The sequence below is a fragment of the Hylobates moloch genome, unplaced genomic scaffold (genome assembly GCF_009828535.3).
Source record: "Hylobates moloch isolate HMO894 unplaced genomic scaffold, HMol_V3 SCAFFOLD_8, whole genome shotgun sequence".
Classification (NCBI taxonomy): Eukaryota; Metazoa; Chordata; class Mammalia; order Primates; family Hylobatidae; genus Hylobates; species Hylobates moloch.
The window spans coordinates 110,933,146-110,946,214 of NW_026652283.1; the positions used below are offsets into that span (position 1 = coordinate 110,933,146).

Consider the following 13,069-nt stretch of genomic DNA (forward strand, 5'->3'; position numbering starts at 1 on the left):
TTTGACTACATAGAAGGAATAGTGCATTCATTTATTGTTGGGAGAAACAGAAGGAATAAAACTCACTTCTCCACTTGAGGTGCTCATACAATTAAATGTCTTTTCTAGATACTCATTACACCTCATTGAAATTCTAGAATGGGATTTAATGTTCTCATTGTCATTGCTATCTGTTTCACTGTACTCAAATTCCTAACATGGCAGATACTGCATCACGCTGGGCTCTTGGTAAAATAATAATGCTAATGTTAGTACTGGCATAACAAACTTACAAGACAATCTATATGAAGAATAACTAAGGTTATATCTGTATATGTATAGTGGTTATGTAAAGGATATTATTGGTTTGATTGTTCTATTTATATTCAGCGAAGACACCCTGACTGTTAGAGAAGAAACAGAAATGCCGTAGTTATGAAAAACTGACCATTAACTTGAAGGAAACATTGAACTGAAGAATTGAGATCACTTAATTTTGTTAGCTATTGATTATTAGAGTTTTCTACATTAAAGTATTTTTAATTTAAAAAATTGTTAGCTAAAAATGATATTGAACATGGATCAATCTTCTGGATTTTGGTATTTAAAGGAAAAAGATTTTCAGTGGTTAGAATTAAGGAAGACTCTTGGTATGGTGTCAGCGTGTCCCCAGAGTTTGTGTGTTAGAAACTTAATCCCCAATGCAGTGTTAGGAGGTAGCACCTAATTAGAGACTGTTAGGTCATAAGGGAAAAGGGCTCTGCCCTAATTAATGGATTAATGTTATCAAGGGGATGGGTTAGTTATCATGAGAGTAGTTCTGTTTTAAAAGCACCTGTGATTCCCAACTTGCTCTCTTGCGCTTTCTTGACCTTCTGCCTTACTAGGAGAAAGGCAGCAAAGCACAAGAGAGGAGGTCGGGGTTAGAGAAGGCCCCAGCAAGGAGGCCCTCACCAGATGCAGGCTCCTTACTTGACTTTGAACTTCCAGCCTCCAATACTGTAAGAAATAAATCTCTGTTCATTTTAAATTATGCAGTTTGTGAAATTCTGTCATAGCAACCCAAAACAGACTATGACAGAAGATTGGTACTGAGAATTAGGGCTGTTGCTACAACAATAAGCTGAAAATGTGGAAGGAAGGGGACTTGGAATTGGGTAATCCATAGAAGCTGGGACAGTTATGAAGTGAATACTGGAAAAAGCCTAGATTGCTGCAAATGGAGCATTTTCGGTAGTTCGGTGAGGGCTCAGGAGAAGACGAGAAATTTAAGGACCATCTGGAACTTCTTAGACATGACTTAAGTGATCATGACTAGAATGTTAATAGAAACATGGATAGTAAAGTCCATTTTGATGAAGTATCGGGTAGAAATGAAGAGCAACGTATTTGAAACTGGAGTAAAGACAGTCCTTTTTATAAAGTCACAGAGAACTTGGCTGAACTGGATTCTTGCCCAAGGGCTTTAGGGAAGGCAGAATTTATGAGCAAGGAGCTAAGATATCTGGTGCAATAAATTTCAAAGCAAAATATGGATGGAGCTAAGTAGCTACTTTTAACCACATACGGTAAGATATGAGAGGAATGACTTAAAGATTGAATGATAATTAAAGGAGAAGCAAAAGAAAGATTTTGAAAATGTTCAGCCTGGCCTTACAAAGAATGATAAAGCATGTTTGGGAAAGCAAACCACAGTTGTGGCCAAGCAACCATTTGCAAAGGATATTGATATGGATCAATATCTTTTGTTATCTTTATCAAGATCAAGACAATGGGAGAATGACCCCCGAATACATTTCAGAGATCTTTGAGGCTGCCCATTCCATCACAGTCCCAGAGGTCTAGGAGGGCAGAATGGTTTCAAGGGATGGGCCCAGGGTGCTCTCCACCAGAGCCCCCTCAGTTCTCTGCTCCCCACATTCTGGCACAGCATTCCTTGGCCACCCCAGCCATGGTGTAAGCAAGCCTAGCTACAGCTCAGCCCACTGTTCTAGGAAATACAAGCCATTAACCTTAGCAGCATCCGTGTGGTACTAACTCTGCAGGCACACAGAATGTAAGAGCTGTAGAGGCATGGCTTTCTTTACCTACATTTCAAAAGATGTCATGGGGTATTCCATGACAGCTGCTGGGTGGTCTGTGCCCAGCAAAGTCATAGAGTTGGGGCTGCCTGAGGCCTCGGGGGCCCAACCCCAATTCCAGCGTTCCCAGGGTTTGGGACATCAAAGGAAACTTTTCTCCAGCTTTAAGTCTTAATGTTGTTTTCCCTATTTGGTTTTAGAGTTGGGTTTTGTTAATTCTTTCTTCTTGCCTATTTCTCCCTTTTGGAATGGGAGCATCTATGTCTGTCTCACCATAGTATTTGAAGTAGATAACTTGTTTGATTTCACAGGCCCACAGCTGGTGGGAAATTTGCCTAAGGATGAATCATGCCTCAAATTGACCTATATCTGATTTAGGTCAGAGTTTGGACTTCGTACTTCTGAGTTGGTGCTAGAAAGAGTTAAAACTGCGGTCATTGTGATGAAATGAATGTATTTCAGAGGCCACAGACAGAATACTATGGTTTGAATATGTCCCCCAACTGTTAGGCAAGGCTTCATAAGAGGTGCTTAGGTCATGAGGGCTATGAATGGATTAATGTTGTCACTGCAGGAGTGGGTTTCTTATAAAACCAAGTTCACAGCCCTCTTGCTCTCTCACCCTTTCTTGCCCTTGCACCTTCCACAATGGGACGATGTAGCAAGGGAGTCCCTCATCAGATTCAGGACCCTTGACTTTGGACCTCCCAGTCTCCAGAACTGTAAGAAATAAGTTTCCGTTCATTAGAAACTACTCAGCCAGTGGAATTCTGTTTTAGCAACACAAAATGGACTAGGACAGCTCTCTCATATGGCCCTGTGAAATGTAATTTTATCAAGAACCTGAAGCATATCTCATACTTAATCTGAGCTCACACTGAAGAGTTAAGTACTTGTTTTCTCAGCTGAACTGGAAAGATTTGCCACCCAGTTCTTAGCTTTAAAAAGCCAAATTTTTTTTTAAAATGACAATACATTGTTTGCTTCATGTCTAAGTGGCATCTCTCTTGATAATGAGATTGAGATGGATACTTACAAATTTTAAGGGGCTTATTGTGAAAAGTTTAAATATTTCTAAATATGATGAAAGTGTTGTACTTTACAAATATTGTTATCTTCGTTTCACATTATCTTCAACTTCAGAATATTCAGAGCAGACAGGTTGGTGAGCAGATGGAATGTGATTATGTTAGTAGCCTACTTGTCCTAAAGCATTTTTAGAATCACCGAGGAGCAAAGAATTATGGAGGCTGGGATATAAAGAAAGCATTTTTCTTAGTATGCTAAGGATAGAGAATTTTATATCCTCTATATCAATTGCTAAGTGCTTGATGTTTGATGAAGAATGATACAAGATGAAATATAATAAATATAGTTTCTGAATGATTTTTAATATGTATATGAGGAACATTTTAGACAGTAGTTGTTTCATTGAGCGTTTATGTACTCGTACATTATAATTTATACATACATGTATATTTTTTAAAGGTGAGAAAATTTAGCCAGATCAAGAATACTGAAGGAAGTTATTTTTAGTTGCCCCTTAAAAATTTTCCAATAGATCTTTTGGAAGTACCTAACATCTGGCTTGACCCCAGTGTATTTTCAGAAACTTTTTTTAACCATTGGTTAAGTTTGCCTTGGTTTGGAAAGCATACTACAATCATTGTACATATGGTCAGATCCTTTATTTAGAAAGCCAAGTTACTAGCCTACATCTTTCTCATATCTGGCAGCATTTTTCTTGGTATTAAAAGGCTAGTGATGAAGCCTAACATTTTTAATAAAAGCATAGTCTCTTTTTTACTTTTAGGATTCCTGTGTCAAAATAAGGTATTTTTAGAGAATAGAATGTAATTCATATTTTCAGCAGAATTTTAAAATTTAACTACATGCTTTCTTTTTTATTTTTGGTAAGTGACAAAGATCCATTTTAAACTCATCCTGCCTCGTGGTATAATGTGATGTGGTATAATAGAAACCCCATGATAACTCAGCACATTTTTTATAAGTTCATTCTTCACTTTATTTTCCTACAATAATCTGATCACAGTATTGAGATGTGAGCCACCTTATTGTTCTGCCCCCGCATTCAACCACCACCTTTATTTTTTAAACTGCTTTATTGAGGTATAATTTTTATACCATAAAATTCACCCACTTAAGTGTACCAATTTTATGCTACACCAATGTTTGTAACTTTGCACGGTTGTGTAACAAGCACCATAGTTTATCACCCCATTTCCATCACCCAACAAGGATTTCTTGCATTTATAATTTAGCACATTTGATACAGACTCTTCCCTCCTCTCTGATCCTCTACTGCTTTGTACACAACTCTGTGGAGACATATAGTATTTTGTAAAAAATGTGTTACCCAATATTTTGTGTATCCGTCTCCCCTACTGGATGATGAACCCCTCGAGGGGTCTTAATCATCATGATATCAGCACTGCCTAGCACACTCTGCCTGGCAACTTAGAGCTCCTTCCCATCACTACTCAGCTGGTCCAGATGCCCAGGGATAATAGTTCCCAAGTATTGCTTCCTGGAGGAGAGCAGGGACTTGGTAACATCTAGCTTCTAGGCTGGTTGTAAGGTGAGGAAATTAAGTTACAGGGATCATGATAATGATTGCTGATACAAGGTGGAGTTTGGGACCTGATTTATATCCCCTACCCTTCTGTAATGTTCTGGCTAGAGGAGTGTATACACAGAGCAGAGTGCTGAGTGAAATGAAGTCAAGCCTCTGCTGTGTAATGCAAAGTGCAAGGCACCTGCAGAAAGTTATATTGGAGAATGTGATTGGGACCTGAGTGGCCACCAAGCCTGCTGAGTCTGCCAGCCTAACCATATTACAGGCTGTGAAATCAGAACTAAAGGTGCAGAGGTGAGCTCTGCCCCACTGGGTTTGCCACACACTAAGGCAAAAGGGATAGAGTGCTTTACATGATGCCAAAGAAGTAGTGAGGGCAAGTGTTGAGTTTCCCTTTTGAGATACTCAAAGGTAGGTCAGTGGGGCTAATTAGTTCTGCTTCCTAAATAGAGAGGAAAGAACGGGGATTTCTTCTGCCATCTTCCCTCCAGTCTTACTAATGTATTAGTCCATTCTCATGCTGCTATAAAGAACTACCCAAGACTGGGTAATTTATAAAGGAAAGAGGTTTAATTGTTACTTACTTCCTCACAGTTCCACAGAGGTGGGAAGGCCTCAGGAAACTTACAGTTATGGCAGAAGGGGAAGCAAACACGTCCTTCTTCACATGGTGGCAGGAAGGAGAAGAATGAGAGTCAAGTGAAGGGGAAGGGCATTATAAAACCATCAGATCTCATGAGAACTTAATACCACGTGAATAGCCTGGGGGAAACTGCTCCCATGATTCAGTTACCTCCCACTGGTCCCCCCTATGACACATGGGGATTATGGGAACTACAATTCAAGATGAGATTTGGGTGGGGACACAGCCAAACCGTGTCACTTAACAATGTATGCAGTTTTGTTGTTGTGGAAGGTTTGCATGGTAAAACTTGGGGTACCTGCTCCATATCATAGAGGAGAGGCTTTTTGCAGTATTTAGCCTAAACTTATCAGCATCGGTTTCCATTTAGGGTCAATGCTATGGAGACACATGGGATCTCCTGATCTTTTGTTGTGGTTATATATTGGTCTGTATCAATAGAGTTTTAAAATCATGGACTACTAGAACTAGAATGGATTCAAGAACACAGTCTGCTTCTGAGAGCTGTTTTTTGAAAGTGAATGGGGATTCCAGAGACCTTTCTACTCATCCTGGGCTCCCACTCCCTGGACAGGCTTTGCATGGCTTGTATTTACTGACTTAGAGCAAGCTTCAAATTTTACATATGAGGAGGCTGAGATCTAGAGAGATGCTGCAGCTTATTCAGGATCACAGTGAAGTTTATGGAAGAGCAAGTACTGAGACACAGTTGTCCCAGTTTTTCTTCTCTAGGGCACACTCCCATCTGCAAAAGTGATAAAATTAATCTGAAGCTGTGGTGAGGTAGCATCTAAGTATATCCGTTTCCTTTGGCTGCTATAACAAAATGCCACAAATGGGCTTAAAAAACCCAGATTTATTGTCTCATGGTTCTTGATCACTGAGATCAAGGTGAAAATAGGGTTGTTTCCTACTGAAGGCCATGAGGGGGAGTCTCCTCCATGCCTCTCTCCTAGCCTGTGGTAGCTTCCGGGTCTTCCTTGTGTGTGTGTGTGTGTGTGTGTGTGTGTGTGTGTGTGTGTGTGTGTCTGTGTCCAGATTTCTTCCTTTAATAAGGACATCAATATTGTTGGATTAGGGCCCACTCTTTAATTATCTTATTTCCAAACAGAGTCATATTCCTAAATGCTGGAAGTTAGTACTTTAATTTCTCTTGTGGGGACTGAATTAAACCCATAACACTAAGACTAGAGGAATAAAAGGGAAATGGGTCACAATGGTGGACTAGGAAGCTCCAGGCTCTTGTTTTCTTAGGGAAACATTCCATAAACAAGTAAGACCATCTGAAAGAACTTCAAATGTGCTCTGAAAACCAAAGATGTACAGCAACCAGGTAAACTCTCAATTAAAAAACAAAAAGCCACATTTAAAACAGTAGGAAACTTCAAAGCAATGTTATTTGCCCTTACCCAACTCCCTCCACAGCATGGTATAGCATAGTCCTTAGGAAGCAGCCCGATTACTTACTCCCTCTCTTGGTATGCAAGGAAGAGAGTGGGACTTGATTACAATATTCTGGCCTGTCTGTAGGCTGCACACATGACTGGTTTCTGTTTTTCCTAAAGTAGGGATCCAAGAGGGGATGGTGTCATAGTTTGGATCTCAGACTGGCGCAAGCCATGGAAGGCAGTGGTCAATGCCATGGCACCTGATTCTGTAGTTTCCCCCATTATACATTCTTGAAACCTTTCCCAGAAATCCAGTTGACCTTAGCTACTTGGGATTTTTTTCTGCGCTTTCTGTTTTTATGCCAGTATCATGCTGTTTTGATTACAGTAACTTTATATTTTGCAGTCAAAAAATGGTGCCTCCAGCTTTGGTTTTCTGCTGAAGATTGCTTTGGCTGTTTGGAGTAGTTTCTAGTTTCCTACAAATTTTAGTGTTTTTTTCTATCCCTATAAAAAATGACATTGGAATTTGGTTACTAGGTATATTTTAACAATATTAATTCTTCTACTTCATTAACATGGGATTTTTTTCTCCATTTATTTGTGAATTTTTCAGTGTTTTATGATTTTTAGTATATAGATCTTCACCTCCTTGCTTAAATTTATTCCTACTTGTTTTTCGTTTGTTCGTTTTTAATGCTTTTGGAAGTGGGATTGTTTTCTTAATTCTTTGAGTAGTTAGTGTACAAAAATGCTACTCATTTTTTGTGTGTTGATTTTATAATCTAAAACTTTACTGACTTTAGCAGTTCTAACAGTTGTCAGGGAGGAGTAGTTTTTACGGTTTTTCTATATATAAGATTATGTCAGCATCAGAGACAGTTTCACTTCCCTTTTTTTCTCTTGCCTAATTTTCTGTCTAAAACTTCCAAAACTGTGTTGAACAAAAGGGGTAAGAGTGGGCATTCTCGTCTTGTTCACGGTCTTAGAGGAAAAACATTCCACTTTTGACTGTTGAATATGATGTTAGCTGTGGGCTGTAACAGTACTGAATCTTTTTTTTTTTTTTCTTTCTTTTGAGACGGAATCTCGCTCTGTCGCCCGGGCTGGAGTGCAGTGGCGTGATCTCGGGTCGCTGCAATCTCCACTTCCTGGGTTCAAGCAGTTCTCTGCTTCAGCCTCCCAAGTAGCTGGGATTACAGGCGCCTGCCACCACGCCAGGCTAATATTTGTATTTTTAGTAGAGATGGGGTTTCACCATTTTGGCCGGACTGGTCTTGAACTCCTGACCTCGTGATCCAGCTGCCTCAGCCTCCCAAAGTGCTGGGATTACAGGCGTGAGCTACCATGCTGGGCCCAGTACTGAATCTTAATGGTGATAATAGAATAATCATTTTGAAGGACAGAAATCTTTCTTCCAGATTGATTCTGATCTATGAAAGACTGACAGTACTGTATTTTTATATTTTTATTATGGTATTGGTTGTAGGTACAAATAGTTTTTCATTGTAAAAATAAAATATAGTAACTAGAAACAACTCAGTATCTTTCAGTAGATGAATAGATAAACAAACTAGCACGACAATGAAATGAAATGGTACTCTACAATGGTAGGGAGCAAACTATCCATTCAATTACAGTATGGATGAATCTTAAATATATTTTGTCAAATGCAAGAAACCATTTTATATGCCATTCTGGAAAAGGCAGAAGTATAGGGATGGAAGTCAGTTGCCAGGAATTGATGGGAGAGAGGAGTTGGCCAAGTAACAGTGTGAGGGAATTTGGGGGGTGATAAGACTGTTCCATTTGGCATTGTAGTGGGTACATGACTCTATACATTATCTAAATCCTTAAATCTGAACATCACAAGAAATGCATTTTCAAAAATGCTTATTTTTTGAGAAAATCAGTCAGGATATGATAAACGCAAAGTAGAATTCAGACTGTAGCAAAGGAAGGTGTTTCTCACCTAACCATTGTGATGAGAGTGAGAAAAAAAGAGCTGACCCATAACTTTGGAAAACAGTGTTAGACAAAAGAAATGTACACAAACACTGTTCTCTAGTAGATAAATTTGTTCCTCGCATGGGTGTAGGCTAGCAATTTTGGAACTCTTTTATATGTTTACTAAGATTGAACAAATCAATATATTGCAGATCATGAGAGCCAGTTTCTCGCTGTTGAAGATGTACAGATAAGCAAGTGGGAGAAGGCTGAAATGAACCTTGTGCTGGCTTAGGTTTGGTGGTGTTAATATGAATTAATTGGGATGGTTGGATGGATACACAAATATAGATGTGTATATACACATGAGTGTACTTGTATATACAGTCATACATCACTTCATAACTGTAATATGTTCTGAGAACTGTGTCATCAGGTGAATTCATCATTGTGTGAACATCATGTGTACTGTATGGTATAGCCTATTGCTCCTAGGCTATAATTCTGTATAGCTTGTTACTGTGCCAAATACTGTAGGCAGCTGTAACACAATGGTATTTGTATATCTAAACAGAAAACAAACAGTAACCAAAAAATGAACAGTAACAAATATGGCATTAAAAATTTTTTATAAATGGTATTCCTGTTTAGGGCACTTTACCATAAATGGAGCTTGCAGAACTGGAAGTTGCTCTGGGTGGGTCAGTGACTGAGTGAGTGGTGAATGGATTTGAAAGCCTATGACATTATTACACAGTACTGTAGACTTTATAAACACTGTACACTTAGGCTACAGGAAATTTCTTTTTAAAAACCTTTTCTTCAGTTATAAATTAACTTCAGCATACTGTAACTTTTTTACTTCATAAACTCATTATTTTAACTTTTTGACTTTTTTGTAATAACAGCTTAAAACACATTATACAGCTGTACAAAAACATTATATCCTTATTTTATAAGCGTTTTCCTATTTTTGAAATTTTGCCTTTTTTACTTTTAAGGACTTTTTTGTTAAAAATTAGAACACATTGGACTTTATAGGCTAAGAGTTTAAGTAATAAAGATAATTAGAACACAAATACACATGCTAGCTTAGGGCCACACAAGGGTCAGGATTATCAATATCACTGTTTTTCACCTCATGTATTGTCCCACTTGAATGTCTTCAGGGACATGCATGAAGCTGTCATCTCCTATGATAATAAAGCTTTTTTTTTTATTATTTTACTTTAAGTTCTGGGATACATGTGCAGAACCTGCAAGTTTGTTACATAGGTATACATGTGCCACAGTGGTTTGCTGCACCTATCAACCCATTATCTAGGTTTTAAGCCCCACAAGCATTAGGTGTTTTTCCTAATGCTCTCCCTCCCCTTGCCCTCCACCCCCAACAGGCCCCAGTGTATGATGTTCCCCTCCCTGTGTCCAAATGTTCTCATTGTTCAACTTTCCCTTACGAGTGAGAACATGTGGTATTTGGTTTTCTATTCGTGTGTTAGTTTGCTGAGAATGATGGTTTCCAGCTTCATCCATGTCCCTGCAAAGGACATGAACTCATTCTTTTTTATGACTCCATAGTATTCCATGGTGTATATGTACCACATTTTCTTTATCCAGTCTATCATTGGTGGGCATTTGGGTTGGTTCCAAGTCTTTGGTGTTGTAAATAGTGCAAAGCCTTCTTTTGGAACACCTACTGAAAGACCTGCCGGAGGCTGTTTTACAGTTAACTTTTTTTAATAAATAGAAGTAGGATACTCTAACACTGAAAAGCATAGTATAGTAAGTACTAGACAATGGGATTTTTTTTGGCTGCATTACAATTTTACAAGACGATGGTTATACATTGTATGCTTTCCATCGTTGACCACACATTGTTATATGATACATAACTGTATCTCCCTAGCTTTGTCTATTGAGAGGACCCCAAAGCAATGAGCACACCTGGCCCCTAGATTTGGTTTCTCAATACTATTCTCCAGTAAGAAGAATCAAGGCTCCTTGGAGAAGTGGTTGATTTCAGGGCCAGGAAAAGGAAAATTTAAGATGAGCTTGGAGGCGTGTTGTGCTACCTGAAAGTAAAGAAGTACATTAGAAGATGAGGCAGGTTCACAGGACATAGGAGCACACCTTATTATAACTCCCAATGGCCAAAGCTGCAAAAATTTAAGCAACAAATTAAATAACAATACTATTGGATTATAACCTAAAGAGTAAAACAAATATCCATGTGTCCATACTTACAAAAGAATTTCAATTAATGAATGTAGAAAAAATGAGAGAACCATTAAAACACCATAATAACAATTGTTACAAGATAAAGTTAGTGGGTAAAGGAGAATCAGAACATTTGCATAGTTACAAGATATCTCCCCAAAAACACTTACAAAGTTAAATAGTAACTTTACTGTAGAGACACCTGTGGGACACTACCTTAACCAAGTGATCATGGTTAATTCTAACCAGTAATAAAACTTTTACCCCTGGACCTAAAGCACTGAGAAAGATAAATCACCTGTATGGAATCGTTCCCAAAAAATGCATAACCTCTATCCAGTCGTGAGAAAACCTCAGAAAAACCTAAACTGAGGATATTCTACAAGATAACTGACCAATACTCTTCAAAGTGTCAAGGTCATAAAGGACAGGGAGAGACTGAGGAACTGTTACAGACTGGAAGATGCTAAAGAGACATGACAAGAGAATGCACTGTGGGATCATGGATAGGATCCTAGAATAGAAAAAAAAAATGATAAACTAGCGAAATCCAAATAAAACCGAGTTTAATTCATTGGATTAAACTTATGTTAATTTTTTAGTTTTGAAATTTTTTATGATAGTTATTAATATATAAGATGTTAACATTAGGAGAAGCTGGGCATAGGGGAATTCTGTCCTTCACAAATCTAAAATTCTTTCAAAATAGAATTAAAATATCTATTTCTGCTAAGAGTACAGTTTTGTTTTCACTTATCTCACAATTGCTGATAAAATACCAAGAGAGAAAAAAAGGCTGTTTTTCTCTGATTACCATCATTATCAAACACTTCTGGTTTTGTGATATATATAAAATATGTTGTTGTTATTTGCAAACTATGAATCTGACAAAGGTCTAATATCCAGCTTCTGTAAGGAACCTAAACAATTCAACAAGCAAAAAACCAAATAACCTCACTAAAAAAGTGCGCAAAGGACATGAGCAGACTCTTCTCAAAAGAAGATTTACAAATAGCCAACAAACATAAAAAAATACTCAACATTACTAATCATCAGAGAAATGCAAATCAAAACCACAATGAGATACCATCTGACACCAGTCAGAATGGCTGTTATTAAAAAGGCAAAAAAATTAACAGATGCTGGTGGGGCTGCAGAGAAAGGGAACACTTATACATCATTGGTGGGAATGTAAATTAGTTCAGCTACTGTGGAAAGCAGTTTTTAAGTACTTTGTTAGAGTACGTAAAATCTTTAGGTATATAACCAGCAATCCCGTTGCTGGTTATATACCTAAAGGAAAACAAATCATGCCACCAAAAAGACACATGCACTCATAGGTCATAGGTTTATTGCAGCCCTATTCACAATAGCAAAATCATGGAATTAACCTAGGTGCCCTTCAATGGTCAATTGGATAGAGAAAATATGGTACATACACACCGTGGAATACTATGCAGCCATAGAAAAAGGTTGAAATCATGTCCTTTGCAGCAACATGGATGCAGCTGAAGGCCATTATTCTAAGTGAATTAATACAGGAACAGAAAACCAAATAGTACACGTTTTCACTTATAAATGGAAGCTAAACATTGGGTACACATGGACATAAAGATGGGAACAATAGATGCTGGGGACTATTTTTATGGCAGTTGAGAAAGTAGCAGCTGTCACATGCCAAAGCACTATGCATGGCATCCCCATTCTAATCCACAGTAGCTTTGCCTGGGGTTTTAATATTAGGTACTAGCCTGGTTATTTGGGAGATATTGTTTACTGTTGTCCATTGGGCCGACTCTAACACTTTTGCTGTTCTCTGTACATCTAGTTATATGCTAGACCCTGTAGAAATACGTAAGTCAAAATCATGATTCCTGCCAATAAACTCCCACTTGTTTGAAAGAAGACAAACATGAAAGCATTGTAAAGGGTGAAAAGAACAATGACTTTAGAGATTTTATGATCATATCTTCATTATCTCTTCATCACTAAATCTGGGGCCTTATGTATTTATTTAAACTTACTGAGTCTATTTCCTTATCTGTAATAGAGGATATTAATATCAGTCTTATAAGATATTGCCATGATCATTAATACCTGGCACATAGAATACATTTGACAAGTGGTGTCTGTCATTATCATGGTGGTGGTTGTAAAAAGTGATAGACCATTGGAATACTATGTAGTTTTTTACAGTAACTTACTTTTTTCTGTGAAT

The 13,069-nt window shown here is 38.0% G+C and overlaps 1 protein-coding gene across 11 annotated transcripts in view; it reads left to right on the plus strand.

Moving 5' to 3' along the window:
• The window catches only part of PSD3 (pleckstrin and Sec7 domain containing 3), a 575,483-nt gene that overhangs the window by 461,737 nt on the left and 100,677 nt on the right, over window positions 1-13,069 (plus strand). The gene's annotated exons all lie outside the window — the stretch shown is intronic.